Raw genomic sequence first — 26,666 nt, 5'->3', positions numbered from 1 at the left:
TTAATAAAAAAATGCATCTTTCTCTACATGTTTTAGGCCCTGTTTACACCTGGTATTAAGATGCGTTTTGGTCGATCGGATCACAAGTAGACGAGGGAGACAGATTCCCGTTTACACCTGGTGTTTTAATCCATCTCTTTTGTTTTCTGTCAGTTTTCTGGGAGGGTCTATGGGTGGGTAAATGTATGGGCTTTTCAAATACGCTAGACCAATTTACATATATAAACACGTCCGGAGAAGACGGAAAAACATACGTAGAGCAGCAGCTTTCGTGTACGCTCTGATATCCGCAAGACCAGTGAGTGCGAGGTAGAAATCAGGAATGGTGAGAGAACATTGTACTTGGTACGTTTTTCATCCTCAAACCAAACTTGGGTTTTTAGCAGACAAAGTTTAAATCCCGTCTGGCTAGCAAACTTCCCGTAATGTTTACACATTAGGTCAGTAGGCGGAGAGTCTTTTGTGGCTGTTCGAACTGTGGCTGTTGAAAGCAATCCGGTCTAATGCGTTTTCGACTACCTCTGAAAATGGTTGAAAGTGGGCAAGCACAAAACGTTTTAGACCCTGTTAACATCTGTATTAAGCATCGTCCACTTGTGATCGGACTGACAAAAACGCATCTGAATACCAGGTGTAAACAGGGCCTTAAGGATGCATACTACTATAGACCAGTAGACTTATACTCAGTGATAAACAAAAGAAACAAAAAAAAACATTTTGACTTCTCAAAAACTTTGTTTATTTAATATTTTCACATTTAACAATAATTTACTAAATAATTATTTTATTTTAGGGGCTAATTAAATTACATTTTTTAATCGACATATCCTGTCATTTGATTTTAAGCAAAGTTTAAAAATACTGCATTTTAAGGAAAATTATATACTTAGAATATATAATATATTTCCAGAATATTACATTTAATTAGTTTTATCTTTTTAGAACTAAATGTCACAAAACAAAACAACTCTGTGGGATGCATAAAATAGAAACTTGATATAAGCACATTCTATGATACTTTTCCCATCATAACTTCACTCCCTGCTTTCTCTGAACCCCAAAATACCAATAATATACCAATAATAACATGATTCTCCCCCTCCAAATCTGAAACACGGCCCAAAAAACATTTGCACACACGACCCAAGCTTGTTAAACACTGAATCTACTTTTGTGTCTCACAAGTGATAAAGCTTTAAAGCAGCGGGGGGTGTGCGGGGAAATGGAGGTAACATCTATTATTGCTTTTTTTTTCTTTCCTTTTCTTTTTCTCCCCCGTTTGTAAGCCTGTGAGGCAAGCCAATTATTGCACAATCTCACTTTTTTATTGTTCCCAGCTGCTGAAATGATTTCTAAATGTCAGTAAGATGCAACATTTCCTGTGGAGTTACTGACAGTAATCACTTCCCCTCCCAGCGTTGCAGTCTTTAATATGAATACACTACAGAGCAGCCCGCCCTCTACACTTTACACAAGGCCTTCTCCATTTTCTTTATTGGATTCCTCTCTCTCTAAACCCAATCACGCTAAACACACACACTGCATCATTTTCTCATTGAGTGACTGCACCTCCTGGCACATTCTGTAATAATAAAGCTTCCTGTCTAGATCTGTTTCTACATTACAGTTGTGTTCGGCGAGACCCCGTATCATGGCGGGGGGCTCTTAGGATTGATTACAGCCTTTTGCTGATGGACGCCTACTCTTTGTAATTCCTTTATTTAGTTGTCATCAAAAAAAGTTGGACATAAAAGCGCAGTTATCGAGCATTCGTGAAGTTGTAAGTTAATTGGTGAAAAGGCAGCCCTATGATGGATGCAAACACCGTTGTGCATGTAATACAGTGGTTGGTTGTCTCCGGCACCAGTGTGGTCTGGGAATGTGCCCAGCGGATGGAAGTGGGAAAGTGGAGGAAAAATTATTTTAGTGAGACACCGGTGCCTAACAAGACCAAGTGAGTGACAGACAAAGAAAGAGAGGTTATAGTGCTCCTTTATAAAGCTAAAACATTATTAAGACTTAAAAATGTATATCATCAATTGCTCACTCTCAATGTTTTTTTCCCCCCCCTAAAATATATAAAAGTGCAATTCATACATATGATGAGTGATTACCTAATTAAACGTATTCTATGATAAGCATCTTTTTAATTTCTGAATTAAAATTAATTTGATCTATAACTAAATTTTTTACTAAATTTCTGTATCGTGGACACTGTAATCATTGTCACAAGTGTCACTGATTGACCCTCTTATCATTCCAAACCAGTGACTCACCATCTTCCGTAGAACACAAAGGTTAATTAATTTTTTAAGAATATCTTGGCCACTCTTTTTAATTTCATGAAGTGAATACTTTTTCTTATGCTTCAAAGAGGATGAAAAAGCACCATAAAATATCATAAAATAACTCAATCAAACTTAAAATTTTGTGTTCAAAATAATAAAGAAAGTCAAACACGTGGGGTAAATGAACGATAATAGAATTAGCTTTTTTGGCATATCCCTTTAAATGCCATGTTAATTCCTTGAAAAAAAAATTATTCTGAAGCTTTTGCATACGGTAAAGTACGTCCTTAAATAACACGGAGATAAAATGTATTCCATCAAAGCAGACATATTGACAAATATCCAAGCGTCAGACAAATAGAGGATGTTTATCCGGGATAAGAAACAAGACGTCTTACAAGAGACACAGCTGTCACTTACCGGGGAACCAAACACATGCGCACACACATAAACAGACAAACAGGCGCGTAACCTTAGCAAGAGGTTGAGGATGTCTAACCAGGGCTGGGTATGCAAACAAACATTCCAGCGATTTTCTGCCTTTGTGCTGGTACCTTGTTAGTAAGGGTGATCATAAAGAGCTTGCAGGGCTGTTTGATCTGGCGAACACATAATAGTCTTGCCATTTTCTCTCCCCATTTCACACCCACATGTGGCATAAAGAGAATTATTCATTGTTTTCCACCGAGCAACAAAGGTCTGGCAGCTCAAAGAGCGTCTGCCTTCAACGTAGTTCGTTTGCTGCTTGTCTGGATCCACAGCCATTGATGGTTTAGGGCTGAAGTGAGTCATTTTTTTCTCTGTTAAAATGTGTTTTACTATCCCAGATTAATATGTAATATATAAGCAAGCTAGGGTCGATTTCCCTAAAAAAGCATAAACACTGCAGCTCTGTGCTACTGCTAAAACAAAACAAAATACTTTTGTTTGACTAGCCCAACAACAACAACATTCGTTCAGACAAATGCCGTGAGTTTGTGGGCGGGGGCTATTTGTTTGGCCAACCAATGGTACTAGACAGAGGATTGTTTTGGAAACCTGTTCGAAAACAGTTCATTTAGTGATGCAAGTGGCACATAAAATACACACTTCAACTTTAAGAAAGAAAGTAAAATATTTTTTTGGTTTACATTTCAGGGCTTTTTAACCACAATAAACACAGCAGTCAATACATGCGAGTCCCTACTACAGTTTTTACAGTCTCTTAAAATACTAGGTGGTTCTTTAATTTTCGTTTTAGAATGGAAAGTCTCACCTCATTGTTTTGTAAAATATTTCTCCTGAAACCGTTCCCGCTTCACCACTTCCTTGTTATTTTTGAGAGGTTTTCAGCTGGATGCCCCAGGATCACTGTCTTTGTATTTGCTTCTGCTTGTTCACATTCTGTTTGTTGAACATCATGATTTGTTAATCGTTTGTGTCAGGGTACAAGACGATGACATTAATAATTACAGCAAATACATCTTGATGTCTAACAAGGGACATTTCCAATATGAAACACCCCCCAAAAAGTCCCCCATCTTGTCTGAGTCACCTTCAGACTAACTCATAAAAAAAGACGTCAAAATATCAGGGGATTTCTCATGACAATGATTTGAAGCATAACATTTAAAATCTTGAAAATCTTCTTTATCCATTCAGACATTTAGGGAGCACTCTCTGCACCCTGAATATCAAGTGTAAGCCAAAAGACAGGCCGTGACTTGTGCCAAGCCTCATCACTAAAAGTCACACAATTCATTACAATACACACCTTGAGTTCTGTCTAGACGAGTGTACCCGCTCTGACTGTGAGTGTCTGGCTTTGACTTGGATGCTGGATGTCTCTGGTCGTTCTTTGCAAGCAGGGTGAGTGCACTGGCCGTAACCCTTCACACAGGCACACTGAGCTCTGCTGACTGCCAGACTCACACCAGCAATCCCATTAGCAAGAGACAGATGATAGTGTTCAAATCAACAATGAGGCAGAATAGCTCCGGTCTCACCATCACTGTGTGATGTTATTGCTTTTATTTGAAGAATGATGGTTATTTGGCTGTCTAGTGTCTAGGTTTCCAATTTTTCATTACGTACCCCAACATTCCCCATTGAGTTGCCCTTAACCGATACCAAATATGTCCAGAAATGTGTTCCTTTGGACTAATATTACATTTGTATTGTTTAGCATTATTACTAATATTACTAAACTTGTCTTAATGATAAGAATAAGAAATAATAATACTAAATTAACTTTCAAGATGTTTCGTCTTTATCATTGTTATTGTTATAATTATTAACTTCTGGAAATGTAATTTATTAATATTATTAATAATAATAATTATTATTATTATTATTATTATTATTACTACTACTAATAACAATAATAATAACAACAAAAACAACTAATAAATCATTTATTATTATAAAATTCATATAAGCATTTATTTATTGTTGTTGTTTTTGTTATTATTACTAGTAGTAGTAGTAATTATTACTATTATTATTTAATTATTTACTAGTACTACTACTAATAGTAATAACAACAAAAACAACTAATAAATCATTTATTATATAATTAATAAGCATTTATTTATTGTTGTTTTTGTTGTTATTATTACTATTAGTAGTCGTGAGAATACATTTTTAATTAGAAATAATTAAGTACTATTATTATTTAATTATTTAATTATTTACTACTACTACTAATATTATTATTATTATTATTATTATAGGAATTTCTTGAATTTAAATTTGCCTAGAGTATAATAAACAAGAAAACAGTGTGAAGAGCAATTAATTACAGAAAACTGACCAATGAAAATAAAACAAAAGACTACATCATGGGAACAAAATGAGACAGAAGGAAACCAAAACAACAAAGCAAAAGCAGAGTGCTGAGAAAACAGGAAACACACACACAAGAATATTTGAGTAAATCAACAGCAGAAGGAGAGAATCATTAAACTGACATGTGAGAGTAGCACAGGGAAAAGAGACTGAAGAGTTTGACGGAAGAGAGGGAAGAGACTTCACAGAGCCGGTGAGAACGGACAGGGGAATAGGAGTGGAGTAGCTCAGATGAGTATTAGGGATAAAGGATGAGGGTCGCCGGTATGAAACAGGTAAGCAGTGCAGGTGACGGGAATGGGAACGATGTGAGCGGATCTTTTAGTGCGAGTGAGGAGGCGGGCAACTTTAGATTGGCAAAGTTCGCCTGGAGAAGAAATGTCTTGTGATTGCACTTCTCCTTTTTTTTTTTGGTCCTTTGCCAGGCTGTGTTTCTAGCCAAGACAGAAAAAAAACAGGAGAGTTGTCTAAACCTGGTAGACAGCACAGAATGTGTGAATTGACAGGTATTCCAATGGCTGCCAAAATCAGCTGTCTGAATCTTCCGCCATCACAAGATCTGCCTTAAATAATTCAGTGCGCGTATATTCACAGTCTCTCTCTCCCTCAAGGCTGAGAAGCAGAGATAAGTGTATAAACTCGGGAAAAGCTGAAAAGTCAATTACTTTGACAAAACTTTCTATTTCAAGGAGAGCGGTGAAACCAAAACCGATCAGGAAATTTGTGTTATCACAGCAATGTGAATTAATGCCAATCCTTTCAGTTGTAAAACTTGGACTGAAATGTGGTAAACAAGTTGTAACCATTTTAAAATAATATTACAAATTAATGCTAATTTTAAGACCACTGGTTCTTAAAAATTTGGTGTATAATGTAAAAACAAAAAAAAGTTTGCATGGCTTTTTGGAGTGGAATTAATTTACTCTAAACTTCAAATGTCAAGTTGCCATTATTGTAAAAAGTGCTTATTTAGATTAAGATTAGATAACATTTTTTTTTAAAGCATTCTATGCTAATTTATTTAGGCTTTTTTCCAATATTATCTTCATCTAATGTTTTATATATTTATTTACTTAAGAATTTATTTGGACTGCATTTTTTATGGACTGCATTTATATAGCGCTTTCACAGACCCAATGGCCACCAAAGCACTTTACATTTTGCCTCACATTCACCCATTCACTCACTCATGATTTATTTAATTAAGAAAGCAAAAATCAACAAAAACAGTGTAAATAAAACTGGCAAAAGGTCCAAAAAAGCAACCATATTAATGATTCATATGCCGGGTACATGCTGGAAAGAGGGTGTACACAAACACAAACACCATTACTTTCATTTAAAATTACTTTCTTTTCACCCTTACAATGTCTTAAATAAGCATATTAAATCCTGATCATGGACCTGGTAAAACAAAGCAAGAAAAAAAAAATGATATGGTAAACTGTGTGAGATCTGCTTAACTATTCTTGGATAGACTGTTGATGTGTAGCGTTCACACAGCCCACCTGCCTGTTTTCTCTCAGGACTCACACTGGAAACAGATGAGAGCGCTCTCAGGCAAAAGCCAATAGATGAAAGAAACTCCACCATTGGATTAGCAGAATCCGTTCTGCATGCCTTGATGAGACTTTGGAATGTTCCACCTCCAAGTTTGCAATCTTTAAGGTCTTTCAGAGACTGTGACCAAAAATAGGCTCGTGTTGTATGTGACCATGTGGTGTTTGTATTTGGATGAAATCTGTTAAAGGGACACCCAGCTCAGTATGCATTGGCTTTGAAATATGGAGCGACAGTTTTGGGAAGCGTTCCACACAATGATAAATATGCTAACAAAATGCTTCAAACACAACAGGACAGACTGACGATTTACACTGAAACATGATGGGAGCTTTTTTAGCTCCATGGCAATTTAACCCTCATGGTCTGTTTTTTAAGAGGCCCGACGACCCCTCAAAAACATATTTAATATGGAAGAACCAGGTTCATACCTTTACAAACCTCCAACATGAAAAATGTTGCACTGCTTTCTAGATAAACATTCCTGTGAATTGTTTAATTAAATTTTAATTAGAATTTCCTACAATGTTGTGATGTCGACCAGCCATTAATCTGAGGGTTTTTTTCTCCAAACAAACAATCGGCAACCATGGGTTTGTTTTTGGCCGATCTCTAGGGACACACTGAAGATGGATGCAAAGAGGAGAGGAGAGCACAGAAAATACAAGGCACGGCAAATATTGTACGAAAAATTGAAATATTGAATTAAGGGTGGGGAGTTTATATGAATACCTATGAAGGTAACTGACTGTCTTCAGAAACGTTTCAATGCATTTTCTTTTCCTCTTACCTTTAATGCCTATTAAAGTAGTGTTTAAGCACAGATCTGCTTTGTGTACAGCGGTAACCAAGGAAACGCTATATCGCTTCTGTTTCATAAGCGCCATAGGCTTTATTTCGAGCGTCACGTGACCAAGCCGGAAAACAGATCACATCGCTTCCGATTCAGGTCTTTTGTATGTGCTTCATGAAATTTTTAGCGGTTTTACTCAAGATAACTTAAAAGGAGCACGCAAAAATTAGCATAACCAATGTCCCTTGCATGTGCAGATTGATATTTAAAAGTTGTAAAAATTTTCTTCATCACATTAACGTTTAGATTTTTAAATAGCATAAAACACCAATAACAAAGTGAACTTAGTAGGTTAGCTGATTACCTTAAAAATCCATAGATATCGTAGTTAGTTCTTACGGCCGTTAACACTTTCTCTGACAAGCGGATGCAATGAGACCCGTTTTCCGGTTTGGTCACGTGACGCTCGGCATAAAGCCTATTAGTGTCAGAGAGTGAATTCGCATTTTTATCCCGTCTGTCTGCCGTTTTGTTTTGTGCAGGTATGTTTTATGTAGCATAATTTCAGAAAGCTAAAGTCAGACCATTCTGTTTTTGCTTTAAACCTTGAAATTATACATTCTAATTAAAATGTTATACTACATGCGAGTGCATCTTTGTTTGGATCATGATTAAAATGCAGTGGTTGCCTATCATTTCAAATGGCTACAGATATGTTTTTGTTTAAGGCCAGTTTGTGCTGTAATAGTGCAAATAAACACCCAACTTTTTTTTGCTTAAGCAAAAATTCCGGTATCGGAATTGGCCAATTTATAAATCAAAATCAAATAAAATCAAATAAAATCAAAAATCAAATAAAATCAAATACTAGTGAACTAGTGAATCTTAACAGAATAACAGGGATAAAAAATAATAATAAAAAAAGTTAGCACAATTTCTATGAATATGACAAATGAAGGGCATGGCCAATGTTCTCAGGTTTCCATCAGGGTACATCATCTTTGCTGACTTCCCATTTTTTATACACCAAAGACAGAGGTAGAGAGTTATTTCGACTCGGTGAGATACACCACCTGCACCCTCAGAAAAAAAAAGCATTTTCACAACAGCTAACACTATCTTTAGACATCTAGATAGTTTGCAAAGTGTCTGCAGAAACTTTGCACTGACCTACAACCAGTTTGGCATATTTTCCAATAATAGAAGCAAAAAAAAAAAAAAAAAGAAAAAGGATTTTACAGACAGAAGCTAGTTTACCCAGTCCAACTTGAACTAGAAGAGCCATCATGTTGTATGTTAAGAGACCCACAGTGAGCTAGAAGTTAACTGGCATTATGGGGTTGGACCGTAAACAGCGGGCCCGTGGGAAGCTGTAAACAAAGCAAGAGCTTGATTATCAGAGCCGATTAAGATGCAGACACAGGACTATGCTAATTTTACCCTATATCCTACAGAAGTAAAACAACAAGAGCACGCTTCATTAAAAAAGGCCATGCATTATTCAGATAACACGGCCAGAGAAACGACTTCAGGCCAATTAAAGGACTGCGCTGGAATTCTCCATAGCCTGCACTTTCCTTTCAAACACATGCAGAGAAACAGATACGCCATTCAATTTTAAAAAGCCAGATCTCTTATTATCATTATAAATGACCAATACTGCTAAAAGGTCTCAGGCAGGGCAAGGAGACACCAGCAAAATAAATGAAAATGGCGTGGACTGGACTGGTGGGAAGGAGAAAAAAAGCATGTATCAGCTATTAGAATGCAAACTGTGCAGGTTTCCCCAGGGTAAAATGGTTGACCTATTTCTCTAATGCCAAGGTTCAGTGCTGCTCTTAAACGCGCACACACACAGTCAAAAGAAAGCTTAAAGGTATAGTGTGTGAATTTGAAATTTTAGAATTATTTTGCATATCCTAAATTGTTATTTAGAGATAACCAAAAACCCTCTGTTTGTTCTGTCAAAAGTCTGGTAGTAGATTCAAGTATCTTCTCCACCAGTGCATCCGATACACACTTTACTATTAAATGAGGCCATGGAAGCTTCAAGGCGTCATAAGTACCAAAGTTGTTAAATAGTACCTGTAAAAAGAATCAACTCTGCTGTTAAACATTTTATTGTAAGTCAAAAGTTTAAGAACATCCAGGTCAAATGCCAAAATAGCAAATGTAGGATGCCTAAAAATATATTCACCCATTCCTCCCTACAAACCTGCATATGTATAACGCACTTCATCAACGCATAAGTTCTTCATTGAATATACACTGTAAATACACAATTTCGGACACAGATAGTAATTATTTTTACAGTAGTGGCCAAGAAATTCTACACTTCACCTTTAACCATTGTATTACAGTAAAAATATGGGTGTGATTTTAATGTTTGGAGTCAATTTGGAGTTATTAAGATTCAATACAATTCCAAAAGAAAAAAAAGCAATGCCAAGATCATGGGTTCAATTCCCAGCATTCTGAACATGCGTGACATAAACAAATAAAAATGTATGCCTTAAATAAAGCATTGTAAGCTCCTTTGGATGAAACTGTCTCCCAAATGCAGGAACGTCATGGTAAATACCCTCCGAGGGTACATCAAAAAATTTATTTTGGGTCTGTGCAGCAACTCCTTTAACAATATAATATCATAATTGTAATATGAATGGTGTTCGCACATTCCACAACACATTAGTGTCAATATTTCTGCAGGTATGATCACCACCTTAAATGAGGAAAAACATCATAGGGTAACCAGTATTTAGAACTCAAATATCTCAATGGGTCAAATTGACCCGCAACATAGTATACTAAAGAAAAGCTACAATCAATTTCCTTTACATAAGTAAAAGTTAAGCTCACACGTTTTGGTAATATAGCCAATGTTCTGTGCTTTTCTAGAGCTGAAACATAAATATGTATGTGTATACAGTACCTGTCAAAAGGTTTGGAAAGTAAACAATTTGTTTATGTTTTTGAAAGAAGTATCTTCTGCTCACCAAGGCTGCATTTGTTGAATCAAATTCAGTAAAAAACACTAATATATGAAATATTATTACAAATTAACTATTTTCTATTTTAATACATTTTAAAATGTAATTTATTCCTGTGACGCAAAGCTGGATTTTCAGCATCACTAATCCAGTCTTCAGTGTCACATGAACCTTTAGAAATCATTCTAAAATGCTGATTTGCATCTATTAAATAATGTTTTGTAACATTATAATGTCTTCACCATCACGTTTGACCAATTTAATACACCCTTGATAAATAAAAGTATTAATTTATCTTTTTTTTTTATCTTAACACAAATGTTTGAATGGTATCATTGTTTCCACAAAGATGTTAAGCAGCTAAATTCAGCTTTGTCATTACAGAAATAAATTACATTTGAAAATATATTAAAATAGAAAACAACTATTTTAAATTGTAATAATATTCCACAAAATTACTGTATTTTTTATTAAATAAATGCAGAAATGGTGAGCATTAAAGACTTCTTAACATTAAAATTGTTGAATGCTTCCCAATTTTGACAGGTATTGTATGCCATTTAAAATGTCTTTCTGTGTGTGTATTGTGTATGTGTTTTTCAGGTTAAACATTAGCCAGTTATTAGCTAGTTGATTGCTTGGCTGAGTCAATGTGACCCTAGCTGTCTCTTGAAGTGAATCATAATGCCTCTATCAGCATTCACTCTCATTCTCATGTCTCTTTCTTTTTAACAACCGCCCTTCATTTGAAGTCACTCTTAATATAGCCTCCGGAAAGTGTCACCCTACCTCAGTACAAGGACAAAGGCAAAGCCTCACAAACCTTACTTTAAAATGCTTAAAAGTTCTCATAAACGCACATGAACAGATGTGAAAGCTAACACAAATGTACTAATTGATCTTCATAGTGAGTGTACCTGTGAAAAGCATATCACCTTCAAATGCTGATGAACAAATCAGCTTCTAGCCTCGGTGCTAATTGAGAATGATGCTAATGTTATTAATACTGAATTAAAAAACTGGGGAAAGGTCACAGGAACATCATGTTTACAGCATGATTCTACTGTTCTGTTATGTGTTGGGCAGCAGCTGGCAGGATGAGGGGTGCAACTCGCACCAACAGTAGGAAGTGATGAGGGCTGCTGACAGGAAGCCTGGAGTTCAGGCCCGTGCTAAGCTAACACCAGTCCACTGGCGATGCAGTCACATGCCCTGTGGAGACTGCGGTTGTCAGAAAGTGGTCTGGAGGCCCAGCTGGCGGGGTGTGATGAGGTAACAGCGGGGGAAGTGCAGGGCAACATGTGGCATGTGGCAACCGCACTCAGCCCTCGACTGTTAGTGACGAGCGGCAACTCATCCTGTCACAAGATTTACCACAACTTTTTTTTTGAGATCCACAGACAATGAGTTCTGTTTCAGCACATGGAACCTTGGATAGTCTGGAACAAGATTAGTATTATATTAAAGTTAAAAGAATATTCTGGGTTCAGTTCACTCAAACAACAGTGGCATATTGCTTATTACCACAAAAAATATTTGTCTTTAAAAAAGCAGAAATCTGGGTTACAGCCAGGTACTTATAATAGATGTGATTGGGGCCAATCCATAAACATTATGATGAGTCAAAATAATTTTTTGTAGTTTTTTAAAGTTATTTCAGCTTGTTAACCCGGAATAACAATACAACATTAAACAGTTTTCAGTCCATTAACTTCCGCATTTTTGAAGTGAAACAGGATATTCAACAAGAAAAATATATTTCGAAAAAGTCATTGGACTAAGAAGTGGACATTATGTAACAAAATTAAGCCACATGGTTGAAAAATAAGAGAGATTGGTGACAGAGATCAGCCAAAAAATAGTCATTCCAGAGTTCTTGATTCATTTATATCCCTTTGGAATATGCCCAGTAAGACCAGGAACATTTATTAAGGTAATTATGGTCAATTTTGATTTCATGTTGATCTTAATAACCAATAACATGCTTGCAAGTAAAGGGCTATGAAAACTCTGTTCAAAATCATTTATAATATTCCAAGTGTAACTATTATACTAAACAAATTAACATGAAATAAGAAAAATGGAAGGCCATAATCCTGCAAACAACCAGAGACTGACATATTCTTGGCTTCAACCAGATACATCCAGTGTTTCAGACCATATAAATAAGCTCTCTGCCCTGCATCTACAACAGGTCTCAAAAATGAGCTCATCTCATCTGTAAGTCTAACTCTACCCAGTCTACATATATGTGTCCTGCCCTTTCCTGACCTGCCCTGCTGTGCCCAGCTGGCCTCGGCTTTTGCAGATCTCATTACAGTGAGATGCTATAGACCAGGACCGTGAATTTTCTCTTCTCACCAATACAGCCAATGCAGACTGAGTCCCACACGCCGCCTCCAAAAGTCCCTGAGGTCAGCACCCCATCTGCTACTGAGACAAGGCTGCGTCTTGACGGACATGTCATAAGGTGTTCAGCTGCCCTCCGAATGGGACTAATGCTGGAGATCTCAGTCTATGCACAACAGTAAATAAGGAGCCTCACCTGGTGATTTACACAAGGGCTGATTAGGTGAGCCAGGCTTTATAGGGGATGAGGCCATACCCAGCGTGGGCACACAAGGACTGGGCTAAACATAGCAGCTGCGCCCGCTGTGATCTCTACCCCTCTACAGGAGACTGACACACACCGCAGTGAATACAAGAACATGGTGTTCGGTAGCTTGGAGGAATAAACCGATGGCTGAAGGTGCATCTAAAGGGTGTTGTGGAAATGATGGACTTCAGTTTTGCCAACATCCATGAAATGGAAAAGCAACTGGGTGGAATGACAAATAAGAGTGTCCAAGATAAAGAAAAGAAACGATCGTTTAAAAAACTAGTTTAAAACATATATGTACCAGTAATGTCTTAGAAACATTTGATTAAATCTGGTTTTAAGAACTGTTATATTGACATTTGCATTTAATGCATTTAAAATGTAATGTGGTGTAAAAAGTGTGAATAGTGAGTTTACATATTATAATCAATCAAATCAAGTATCATTTAAAGTATCTTAAATTGTAAAGACTTGTTGACCTTGACACACAGTCATGAGTGTCTACAGGGTCCTCTCTAACATCATTTCCTGTTTTATATTTATAGTATGTTTGTTTGTTTTCTCGACATTTTAGTTTGACCACAACTCATTGATGGACCCAAAAAGTTTTTCAAATATTAATAAGCATATAATATGATAAAAATATATATAATAATAAAAAACATAAACATCTAACATATAAGAAATATTTTTAGAATCATTTATAATAAATAAAAGATTGTCAAAAAACAATCCTTTCAAGAATGTAAAGGCTTTTTTCTTCATTATATCAGGGCATAGGCTATAATATGATATCTTGGACAGTTGTATCATATTGACATTTTTGTGCCCAAACAAACAAAAAATGAATTCAGAACTTAAAACAGGCTTGTCATAGAAGAGATGTATTAAAGTCATCATATTTTTATTGCATTTTTAAATATATAGATCAGCAAATCAAAAAAGATAAAATCATGGCGCTAAACCATTTTTTGGTTCAAGATCAAGATCATATGTTACTTTCCCCAATAATCTTTAAAAGAGTGAGTCCAATGATCACCGGGTCATATAGATATAGAAAAACTGACTCTATCGAATCTATGGCTCAGTATTGTTGTAACCAGTGCTGATGTCTCCTCCCCACATGGTGATGGCAACTATAAAACACATAGACACGTGTGATGGTGGTAGAACATCATTAGTCAGAGTTAAGTACAGATAGCCAAGTAAAAACACAGACAGCTTAGTCAACAGAGAGCAAACTGCTAGTATGATGGGTACAGAAAGAACACCATGCCAATCCAAAGTTTACTCTGTTTAACAGAAAGATCTTCAAACTGTTCAAGAAATTAGCGTGTCTAATTTATAGGTTTGTACAAGCTTCCCACTCCAGGCACTCAAGGTGAAAATTCAGTCCAGTGCTTAAGCAGGATTATGATGCCGATGGCAGAATTGAGCCACCCTGCTTCTGCACAGGGACCCACTGAGTTTGCTGGCTTTTGTTCCAACAGAGCTTCTAATTACCTCAGCTAATTGAGCTGTTAATTGAACTGTTGTCTTAATTAAATATCTCCTGACGCTTCTTTGCTCCTAGTCCCTGCCAGCAGAGATGAGTGGCCATTGCCACACATACAGGAACGAGCCCATCAAATCCGGTCAGCTAATCAACCTCCTCCTGCAGCCAAAACAGAAGCTATTAAAGATTAGCCTGTGACTACATTGAGATACAAATCAGAAATCCAAAAAATTAATAACAGGTGAAATTAAACTAAAATGGCCTGTTCGTCACACTGAAATTAAAAAGTAACACAAATGATAAAACTCATATTGGTCATTTATCATAACTTGGCATCTAAAAAAAGTACAGAACTGCCAATCAAACGCATGTCCTAACCAAACCCAAAAGTAGCAAGCAAAAAAAAAAACTCCATCTTCCATGTTAATCCGAGTTTCGGTCCTAACGAGCCGCAAAGACAACAAGCAATGTGCAATAGGACATTTCGATTTTTAATCCTGTCATGTCACACTGGTTAGCCCCGCCCACGACAAAATCTCATTGGCTGAAATATGTGCAGAAAGGTCTTTTGTCACTTCATTTGGGACACTTGATAGTTGTCAAAAAGTTATCATGGTGTAAGAAACAAAACTCAAACTCAAGCCATAGAGGCCAGTGATAGTCAACCACCTGCAACAACCACAATACATCCCTTCACCCACCCATCCTCCGATTTCTCCCTCTGTTTCCCCTCCCACTGGGCCTTCATGGGAGCCAAGTCTGGTCAGCCACACTCAGCTGGACGCCTGACTCACACACACTTCCTGGAAGAGGCCAGCACTGAAAAGGAGGAGGATGCAGTGGGACGAAGACGCTAGCGATGATCATGCTAACTTTATCATCCGCTCCCAGCCTGGTGGCAGATGGTGCCAAGCTGCATTTGCGACATACACCAGCATTTCCCACGAGCTCGGGACCACGTGAAAAGAGAGCTTTGTCACAGGCCTCCAAATGTCAACAAGAACGACAAGAAGCTCAAGGCACGGCATGCAGTAGGGGAGGGGGTGCCTTCTTCTGCTTAACATTTACTCATGATAATGATTGACTTTTGTGAAGGAAATGCTTTACCAGCATAAACCCTTAGTGTTTTTTTTTTCCTTGAAAGGATCTTTGGACTAGTGGACGAGGTTCCACATATGGAGAAAGAGAGAAAGTGTGAGAATGGGAGCAAACGAGGCAGGAAGAAGAACTGCTGAGGAATGTGTCGCTTTGAGCAGCAAGTAAATGAACTATTATAAGTGTTTCCATGGCAGCAGTTCATGGTCAACAAAAGAGAAAAGGTCCTGCTGAAGACAACAACAAGAAAACACACGAAGAAAGTAGCTAAAACACAGTTTCAGAAAGACTACATTATATGAAAAAAAACAGTATTTGATAGATATGCAAGTAGCTACAAATTAAAAATGTATTAATAAGTCTAATATGGAAAAATAACAGTGGCTTAACATAAATGTACTACTCCTACTCATCTATAATATCTGGAGAAAAGGGGTTAAGACCCCAAACGAACTTGGTGTGATGTCATTTCGAACAAAAATAGGCCAAAAAGAAGTCAGTTTGGAGTTTGTGAACAGCTTGCTAAAGACAACTTTCTGGCTGGTGCAAACAGATCCACATCGCTATGATCACATGCTTTCTTAAGTGCTGTTTTCTCACCGCTGTCATTTTTGCCCTCTGTTTATTTTGTTATTGAGAGGAAAGCATGCAATATCATGCATAACACAGTTACATATTCATCTACATGCCACTCGCAGCAATGAGAGTGATATTGGTATTTTTGCTCAGGAATTTTACATTTATTTTACTCCTAAGCGAAGAACGACAAAGAACTACTTTGTCATGATGAGTATATCAGAGCCTATAGCGTTCCCATTTCCCTCAATGGCATTTATTTGACTGTGATATAACAATTACATTTTTATTTATTTCAATATTTGAGTATTGTGATTTAAATGTTGCTTGAAAAAAATACATACGTGTATGGATGCATGATATATCTATCACCATATCGGTTTTGGCTGATAAATGTTAATTTTTAATGTTATTGTTATCAGCCCGATAAAAAATATATATTAAAGCCGATAAATAGTGGATTATTTCCTTCAGCTGAGACACTTCAGATGCGCACTGCTCATCATGATGATTTTGAATGGCTTTAAATATGATTGGAATCACTTCAAAAAGGAAAATACAGTTAAATATTTTCAGACAGACGTGCAGCGCAAGTCTGTCATATAAGCTACATAAAATTATAATGAGAACATTACAAGTGTGTGCTTAGGACATGGCTTTTAATGGTGAGACTTTTGTTTTTGTAATCAGGCTCTCAAAAAAAATTTAAAAACAATTGGATTTAGACTTATCGGCCAATATATTGGTTATCGGCTTTCAAATATAAAGAATTATTTGTATTGGCCAAAATTTTCACATCGGTGCATCTCTATACATATGCGTCATCGTCAGACAATTTGACTCGCTTAACTAGCAAGACTTTCTTGTTCAAAGGTAACAGCGTCACCATGTTAGCCTTGCTCAGTTACGTTGGTCCACCAGTTAGACCACCACCAAAGCAGAACTAACAAGCATAAACCAAACTAGAAGAACCAATGTGGAAATTTAATTCTGGTCTGAGCTGGTTATTTCCCCAGTAGGCTATTTTGTGGCCGGAGCTGTAATGTATGGAATGAAAGTTGTGATGGGGGTTTGTCTGTTAAACATTACTGCTTAAACCTGAAAGAGAGTGTAGTTGATGTGAAGAGTTCAGTTTTAAACTGCAAAACTTGCCATTTCACAAAAAGACAAACTGCAAAACTTTCAGATCATTGTATAAAGATTAATATGATTTAGAGTTCAGTTACAGTTGGGTAGTTTAATATGTTCAGGCTATAGATTCAACAGAGAGTAATGCATCATGCTTGGCATCATGGGAGAGGAAGGCCTGCACTAATGTGATTTATAACTTCTGTTAGTGTTGTATTTCAATGATGAGGAAGTTCAGAAATGTACACCACAGATAGGGTGTCTGGTGATACTGATAAAACATGCTATCCTGTCACAATATTTCATGTTATGTGGGAACAGTGGACGATTGCAATATTGCTTACAACACGCAGACAGTTGTGAAAGTCTAAAAAGGCTTATACTGTATGTACACAGCTACAAACCAGCCACAGTGTTATATTTAATAATATTAAAATGATTTTGTCTTGATAATATTTCTAGCACTTAAATGGTGGTGGTACAGCATTTCCACTAGCTGTATTTTAAACCGTAACATTCATTATCTTTTTGCCTACAAGAGGATTGCAGTCATGATCCATTCACAGTAAACTGAGCGATATTCCTATTTGATATTTGTGACAAATGTGTTCCATTTGTGTTGCGATGTGTGGACTGACACATCACTGCTTGTCTGTTCTCCGACACTACAGTGCGATTTTGAAATGCTAGAAAAATTCGGATTTATCTTCACTCTCAGCTCTCCCACTTTACAAAAACGGGAAACTGCAGGGTCAAAGGGCAAACGTTTACACAAAACATAATGACCACTTCTAGAAGCACATGTGACTTCATTTGGGATGTGTACTTGGAATAGTGTTACTGAGTGTGCGAGAAAGGGGTAGGAAAGAGAGAGTGTGTGAGGGAGAAAGTGAAGGAGAGAGAGATCGTAAGGCAAACGTGGGGAACTTTTGACAGTTTTGTGTGTTTGTTCCAGAGTTGTGAGAGAGCAGCAGATGGCTTCACTCCGTGTGAGTTTGCCGTGGAGTGTGACTTTGCCTCTGGTTGTGCCACTGATGTTGCCATCCACCAAGTCAACAGCCAACCGGTGAAGTCAGTCTGTTCAGTCATCCCACCCTCTGACAGAAAGACACTCTGTGCCTTAGTGAAGACACGAACATAAATAAATACATCACTGCACAGTTTTATAAATGATGAAATATTGTGAAAGTCCAAATAACAGAACATGCTGATAGTCCTCTCTTAGATCTTAAAGCTAATATGCGTAATTTTTTTAGGGTGCGTTTACACAAGAACAATGCCTGGATTATTTGTAAAAAAAAATTATGCCTGGATTATTTAAAAAAAAACTTGTGTTCCACATTAAAAAAAAAAAAGTGTCACATGAGAGGAAGTCAATTATGACAGAAATGTCAGTTTTTTGGGAAGAACTGTTCTTTTAAGCTGGGACCAGAGAAAGGGTTTAAAAATCGAAGGGACTGTTTACATGACATCGGTTTTGACTAAAAACAGAAAACTTTTATGCATTTTGGCTGTTCATTTACACGACAACAGTGTTTTGGGGGCCTGAAAACGCAAACTTTTGAAAATGATACCGTTATCATCTCTGTGTAAACTACAAAAACGATGAGGTCATGCGCATAAGTATTAAGGTGAAAAGTGTTTCTTTACAAAGTGACATCGCCAACTACTGGGCCTGGCATGCATAATACAGCGTTTAGTCGCTTTCAAGAATCCGGTTGAAAAGGGATTGGTTTGACAGCGGTCGTCGATACGCAAAAACAGAAAAAAGGTTTCCATTTTTTGTTGAAACTGGTGTTTTGTAAACAGCTCCTTAGATTTTAATACCTTTTCTCTGGTCCCAGCTTAAAAGATCTTTCTGTAAGTTCTGTAAATGCAATATCGAACCCAATAATGGGTAAACTGCACAGCTGTACCCAAATAAAGGCCCCCCAACAACAAAAGAGCAGCATTATGACCACAAACTCAGGTGTTTTGTCAACTAGCGCTGCCAGCACAACTCAACACGCTCCCTTTATCTTCACACACTCCTCGCAAGACGTGTTCCTCTTTAATGGAACATCTGTTTTCCGTCCTTTCATCTCATGGGATTTTCATTTAGCCAAGTTAATTACCCTATCAAACCAGGTTGATTATCATATTCCTCGACTTAAAATAAATTAATTAATAAATAAAAAATTGGTGGCACGGTCTTGCGGTGGCGGTTCAAATCCCACGCAGCCTCTACTGCAGGTATACGGCCCACAAAGAACAGCTGTGTCTGGACCCGGTCCCCTGGGTGGATCCGGGACTATGTGCTAAATCAGAGTCTGGCACAGGTTTGTTGAACAATCTCACAGTAAACATCATTCCTGGATGCGCCTCTAGGGAATAGCCTATAAGGAAATGTGTTAATAGTGATGAAAAGCAATTTATTGAATCGGGAAATAATCCTTGTGCCCCAGCCTTAATCCAAACAGCTCGCTGAGCGCAATTAATAAAACATTTGTCTTTTCACATCAACCTCTATTGACCTTCATCGCTAGACATAATTGAAATGTCTAGTTATTTTTATTTCAACTCTTCAACTGAAGCAATTAAGCTTTGGGGGCGTCCGTTTCTTGTCAAAGCAGATCTTTATTATTTGGCTCTTTCTCCTTTACACATCAGTTAATTAATGTAAAACAGGCCATATTTTCCATGCCATATTTTCACTCTCTAAGGTCTGAAGAAACCCTCCCCCACAAGTGTTTGAACACGCACTTTAAACTACAGTATGTGGACTGTCAGAAAGCTTTATAGAGTTACACAGGGATCATTACTTTAAATAGGTACCTGTACTTGAAATGACCTTTAACACACTGCCGTTACTGTATTAATCTATTATAAAGATAATCTGTTAAATGAATTATACATAGCGTATTTCTGCCGAGCAGCGAGGCACAGGAGACCAGATGGCTCAGGGTGGAGCACTAACTGCTGTAAATTGTCAAGACGAAAATGGATGCTCTAAATATGGTCGTCATGCTGCTTCGTAGGTAGAGATGAGGGAACCAATGGATGGAGAAACGAACATGACCAAATGTGCCACAATATACAGAATATTAGAATATATGATGATACTTTAAAATTAAAAGGATGGTTGCAGGATAGAGAATTGAAGCCAGATGAGACTGTCAATAAAATAGTGGGGCATGATGTTTCAGTGGGGTTGTCACAATGGAACATACCACTAAATAGCCTATTATTGGCTATTCAACTAAATTTAAACTGTAAAACCGCAGGAACGTAAAAGATAACACAAAAAAATCAAACCACTGTTTTGGCCATAAATATTGTAATAAATTGTAAGAATTTATAGCATTTATGACAAAAATGGCCTAGTCCTTACACGGTAAAACATTTTTGTTCAAATCTGCTCTAGCTGACTCATAAATAATTCATATTACAAAACATTTACAAAAATATTGAATAACAGGGTTTTTAACCAAGTACTGCTAATAGGGCTGGGCGATATGGCTGAAAACTGTATCACGATATCAGTGTTTCATATCGGTCGATATCAATAATTATTGATTTTTTTATGACCCATTTAAAATAAGGACCAGGAGAAAAAATATATTACATTTATACATTTTTATTTTAAACTTAACCTTCCTCTGATTACAATCCCAATAAGTTTTATTAATAAAGGCATAGAACCAGTTTATTTATAGTGCACTGATAATAGTTTTATATAATTGGTTTATTAATTAAACTAATAAAAAGATAGATATGAGATATGTTTGGTAATTGTACCTGAATGAATTTAAAATTAATTTGCTATATTTCAGATCAATATATTTGTTTTCCTTCATTTTAATTAACCCTAACTTTATTCTCATCAGAATTATAAATAATTGATTTCCGTATAAAATAATACTACCAACACATTTCATTTTCTTTTTTAATCAATGTGTAACTTAAAAATAAACAGATTAGTGCTCTGTTTTGAGGAGAAGAAATGAAAACCAATGCGATATGACGAATGTCCAAAAGATGGAACACACAGACTGTTTTAAAAAGGGGTTGGATAAATGTTTTGCTTTTAAAACGGTGTGTGACAGTTGTAGGTTACAGTTTGACAAGAAATACAGTGTGACAAAAGCACAATGTTGTGTTTTATTGCGAGTATAGGCCTACACAAATATAAGTAAACACTTTGCAGACTGAATGATGTCCTGTATTAACAAAATGACGGGAGTATGTTTTTATGTCTCCACTGTTCGATCGCGCCCGCGTGTCTCTCTCTCTCTCTCGTGCGCGCGATCGCACACACACACACACACACACACACGTCACACACACACACTCCAGCATTGCAATCTTGACATCGCAGCCTGTTTATGATGCTGTGTTCACATCAAACGCGAATAGAGCGAATTATCCAATAATGTTTCGCAATTCTAGCCTGCATGGCATGCAGATGAAGGGCACTCATTTTCTGCTTATCAATCGCCGGTTACTGAAGAGGAACCCAGCAGCACGAGACAACGATTCTGCAACATGAGTCTGGATATGGCGCAACCAAACTGACACGTTACATGATTGCCTGTTAGCGTGCCACTCCCTACTTTGCTAGGTTACCAGAGAGCGAGTCCCTTTGTTAATGCAACCAAACTTGCTTCGCAACCTGTGGTTTCTTCCGACGAAGAAAAAAATATCGAACGTTTTATCGAACACATTTTTTATTGATATCGATCACGTGTCTATCGCGATACATATCGTTATCGTTTTATCGCCCAGCCCTAACTGCTAAAGAAAAAAATACTACTAATAATAATAATATTTTGAGTATATATTTGAGATACAGACCTTGAGGCAAGCCACGATGTGACAACTAGCCCCAGTCTCTCTAATATCCCCACTACACCTCTACCGTATAAAAATCCCAATAATTTAGAAGCATGGCATTGAAACCTTTGATAAGAATTAGTGTCTCTAACCAAGTGAAACTTTCACATCTTATTATATGTTTGGCCTTTTGCCACTTTAATTGAAAATAAGAAAGGACCGAAATAGAACAAGAGAGATAGAGCCTTATTAGGACATGTTGCGAGCCAAATTCACATTAGCAACGCAGCTGATTGTGCAGGAGCGTATGCTTAGCTTACCGCTAGACCATAGCTCTGACGCTTAACTCTTTTGGGTGGAATATACTGAGGTGAAATCGAGGTTAGTTTATCTCCTAATTAATCACTTTAAACACATGGCTGCACTGCCTTAATTCCAACCATTTGTGTTTACAGAGTACACTTAGATAATATTCAAAAATCAAAACTTTTGGAAAAAAAATTCTGAGAATGTAAGTGAGCCTTTTGTAGCGAAAAAAGAGAGAGAAAGATGACTGCATGAGCTACTGTTATGTAGCATAAGACAGGGTGAGAAAGTTTCTGCAGGTGACCGTAGGGCCGCTGTTTTCACGGTTGCATGCCAGCAAGTAGCACGCGCCTCTGCTACTGTTTAAACCTGCGCGGGTGTCCCGCGTGCACACGCTAATCGCACTGAGTGCTCCCCTGCGTCTCGTTTTATTACCTTGTTGACACCAGCTGCTAGTTTTTAAGCACTTTTAAATGCGGGTGTGAGTGGTGGCTCAAATCACAGAATTAATGCCGTTATTCGGCACGCTTTTCTTTTTGGCAGCGACTTAAGCCCCAGACTTAACAACAAGCCTGTTTTTTTTATGCATTCCGACAGCTGGTGGGAATAAGACTCTTGCCAGTGGAATAAAAAAAGGCCGTACATGAAAACACAAAGAGATAAGTACTGCGCACATAAACCACTCCTGATGGCTCTAATTCTCAGCAGTGGGCCTCTGATTTTATTTTTATTTTTTTGCACTGCGAAAAAGTTACTTTCCACTGTCCTGATATAAGCATACTGATTAGATTTTTGTTGGGTTGTTAGTGTTCTAGTTTTATTCAATTTAAATTCCCTTAATAAGAAAGTAGAGCACTCTGTTTTCCACAGAGTATTAGCAGTTACTAGGGATCCAGATCCAACAACTGATAGGTTTTTTTTTTGTATGCGAGTCCAAATAGTTCTGCAATGTGAACGCTCCAATTTCAAAAGCCGCTTCTCCACAGTCGGGCCAAACCTTTCTCATTGCTTAACCATTACATCCGGTGCTGATCCGGCCCAGACGGTACGGATATGGTTTCATTTTTCTGACTGATAACAGCCACTGTTGGGAATGTAATACAAATGTTTCAGTTTTCGCCTTTGTAAAACAAGAGTTTACAGACAATATGATATGTAGATAGTGATTGGGTTATGGAGGATGATCAGATATTTCTTTTAGTTTTATTATTATTTTTGTTTACAGTTTAAAACACAAATAGCACACTTGGCAAGCTACAGAGAAACTGGTAGCCAGGCAATGCACAAATAACAAATCCTGAGGGGTGACGTCACTACTAAGTTTGGGAATCTAAAATCGATTCAGTGCAAGAAGACCCGTGCGCCAGAGTTTCCGCTAGAAATGGTGCCGGTCAAAGGGACTGGCAGTTTTTGTTTTACGGACATTTTGATGATATGCCGGTCAAATATCGCGTCAAGTTGTGGAAAACTGGAGGCAGTATGTAACTTAAAAAAATGGCATAATCAGGCCGTATAGAATGCAACATGTTTATTAGCCTAACTTTCAAATAGAAAAACAAAACAAAACATGAACGTCCGATTGGTGTCAAACAACGCCAATTGTTTTTACTATGGTTTCACATTCATAGTTTAACAAACCAATCCCCCTTCCAATCCCCACATAAAATATCTGAACAGTAGCCTATCGTTTTTACTCAAGCGAACTTAATTATATACTCTCAGTATGTCTCATTTAGCTGGTAACATTTAAATTGGCCACCGTGAAATGACTCCTTGTCAAATGAACTTGACTAGCCCTATAACATTGTCTCGCGTCATTTTAGGCTACTTTTTACGCTGTTTTGCAGTGCTGAATTGTGCAGCTGCCGACTTAATCAAAACTTCCCAGTGTCTCTCCACAACTTGCAATGCGCATAAGCCGCGTAAGGGCCTGTTCACATATCGCGTCTTTTGCACGCTCAAGTTCGTTATTTCAAATGTAGGTGCGCGGTATGCGTTCTCCATTCTCAAAATGGAAGCGAGATAAAAACATCTCGGTGTGGATTGAGGTATGGCTGCTATTTTTATTTAACGAAAAATCTTAGTCTAACGGAAAAAAAATTGCCGTTTTTTTTTTAAAGCTTCGTTCAAACGGATTCAGGGTTTTCTTTTTGTCATCTTAATTTGTTAATTTAAGTTAAAAAATATATATTTAGTGTTGGCCAATTTTATGTTTTTTATTTGTATTATTTTATTCTGTTTTTCTCTGTTGTCACTGTGAGAAATACTGCAGGTGCGTGAAAATTTGATCTGAATCCAGGTTCTGTTGTTGATCTGTTCTGTATGCTGCTGTTTGCACTTTGCACGTTAAAATAAAACCTTTGATAAATAAATAAAAATGTTTGTATTTTTAACGGGTCACAGATACGCGTCAATTTTATTTTTATTTAATGCCAATTCAATATTATAATTTTATCAGTTAAATGTGCTCTATGGAACTTTTAGCGGCCTCTAGTGGTGATGTTTCAGATCGCAACAAGAGCGCTCGTGCTCGTGTGCGTGTGCGATCTCAGGAGCGAGCATTCACTACCGGCCACACGGAGACTTTCAACGCAACGGCGAAAGCATCACACAACATGCTGGAAACTCATGTAAACTCCCACTGCAACGTTACAATAATAGGCTACTTTTATCAGCTTGACGTTGAACTAATGCTCCATGTTCGTACCATGATAACGCTACATTGACTGCATTTAGCCGACATGTGATGTTATCTAGCATAGCCTACGGCATTTCACTAACTATTCGTGTATCTTTCACAATCAACAATGTCAACATAGGTGAATGTATAATAATGATAACGAAAACGGTGAACTAGACTGAACAATGTCAGTGTAACAGTAAGACAGTAGGAAGTAACATTACTCTACTGAACGTGTCTGGAAATGTTTATTATAAACAATATGATAGTGGGATGAATTACGTTATAGTGTAACGATCCATAACGTAGATCTAGTACATAAAACAATATCCTAAAGCACCTTTTCTTATCCTGGAACAGTCTTTTGTATTCATTCCATGTCTCATGTAGTTTACCTTGCTATTTCATTTGAGTTTACTAATAATTCAAAAGCTCTGCCGATGTTGATCCGTGTTTTCGTCCTGAGTCGATCAGAATCACATTTGGCCTGACGAGCTTCAGCAGATAAAACTTTGTTTTGTTTTTTATATTTATGTGGAGATAGTGTTGGAGTGTGTGTTGTGCTGGAGGCAGGTCGTTTTTGGGTGTTATCAGACTCCATGTCGTCAGCTGCAGTGCCGTCGGTCGCATAGACTGTATATAAGGAGAGAGGCTCGGGAGCGCGCATGCACGTCACCTCCGATGGATTTCGCGGTAAATCCGACCCGGAGACTTCACATATAAATATGAATATTGGCCTTCAGAGGTAATAGCAAAACCCGACAAGTGGATCATTGTAATGTGTGATTACAACCCATTCCCACACAGGCAATAAAAAAAGGATTCATTTTAGAAGAAAAGTTCCATATAGCACCTTTAACGGTTAATAATCGATTAACGAGCGGCGGTTGTCGGTCGGGAAAATTAACCGAAATGAGCATCCCTACTGGATACATTTCGTTGAAATCGCATATGAGGACTTCGCAGGCTGTGGAAAAATGCAATCCTCCATAGCCACGGAGCGCTGTCATGACAGCGAGGGCATCACGTCGCAGGCTTACGGCATTGATAAAAGGAGCGGTGTCCGCAGACTCAAAATGGCAAATAATCCTTCTGATCGGTCGGTGTATTACATATACATTTTAGGCTTATTCTCAAATTCAAATTGTGTTAGGGGGGCGGGATTATTAGGCAATTTAATCTGACAATTTGACCGGAGAGATTTAATTTTGTCGGACATTCCATTTTTTTCCCGGCCAATGTCCGGTAATTACCGGACAACGGAATCCCTGCCGTGCGCTGTTTTCTGTGCTGCACACACACATCTAAAACGTGCACGCAGAAAGCCACCTATTGTACTGAATGGTGCAAGTTGAGTTCTCTTCCGCGCCTTTTTGCACTTGAACGGACAGATACACACAAACAATATGTCAAAATATCCCAGTGAACACAGCTGGTTATGTCTTAAGTGAACGTAAAGTTGAAAAAGAAAACATGTCAAATGTGTAACAGTATATTGAATTGGTGCAGCTATTAAAG

The sequence above is a fragment of the Rhinichthys klamathensis genome, unplaced genomic scaffold, assembly GCF_029890125.1.
Source record: "Rhinichthys klamathensis goyatoka isolate OS25496 unplaced genomic scaffold, OSU_Roscu_1.1 h1tg000032l_1, whole genome shotgun sequence".
In the NCBI taxonomy this organism is placed as follows: Eukaryota; Metazoa; Chordata; class Actinopteri; order Cypriniformes; family Leuciscidae; genus Rhinichthys; species Rhinichthys klamathensis.
Note: the sequence above shows the minus strand (reverse complement) of the source record.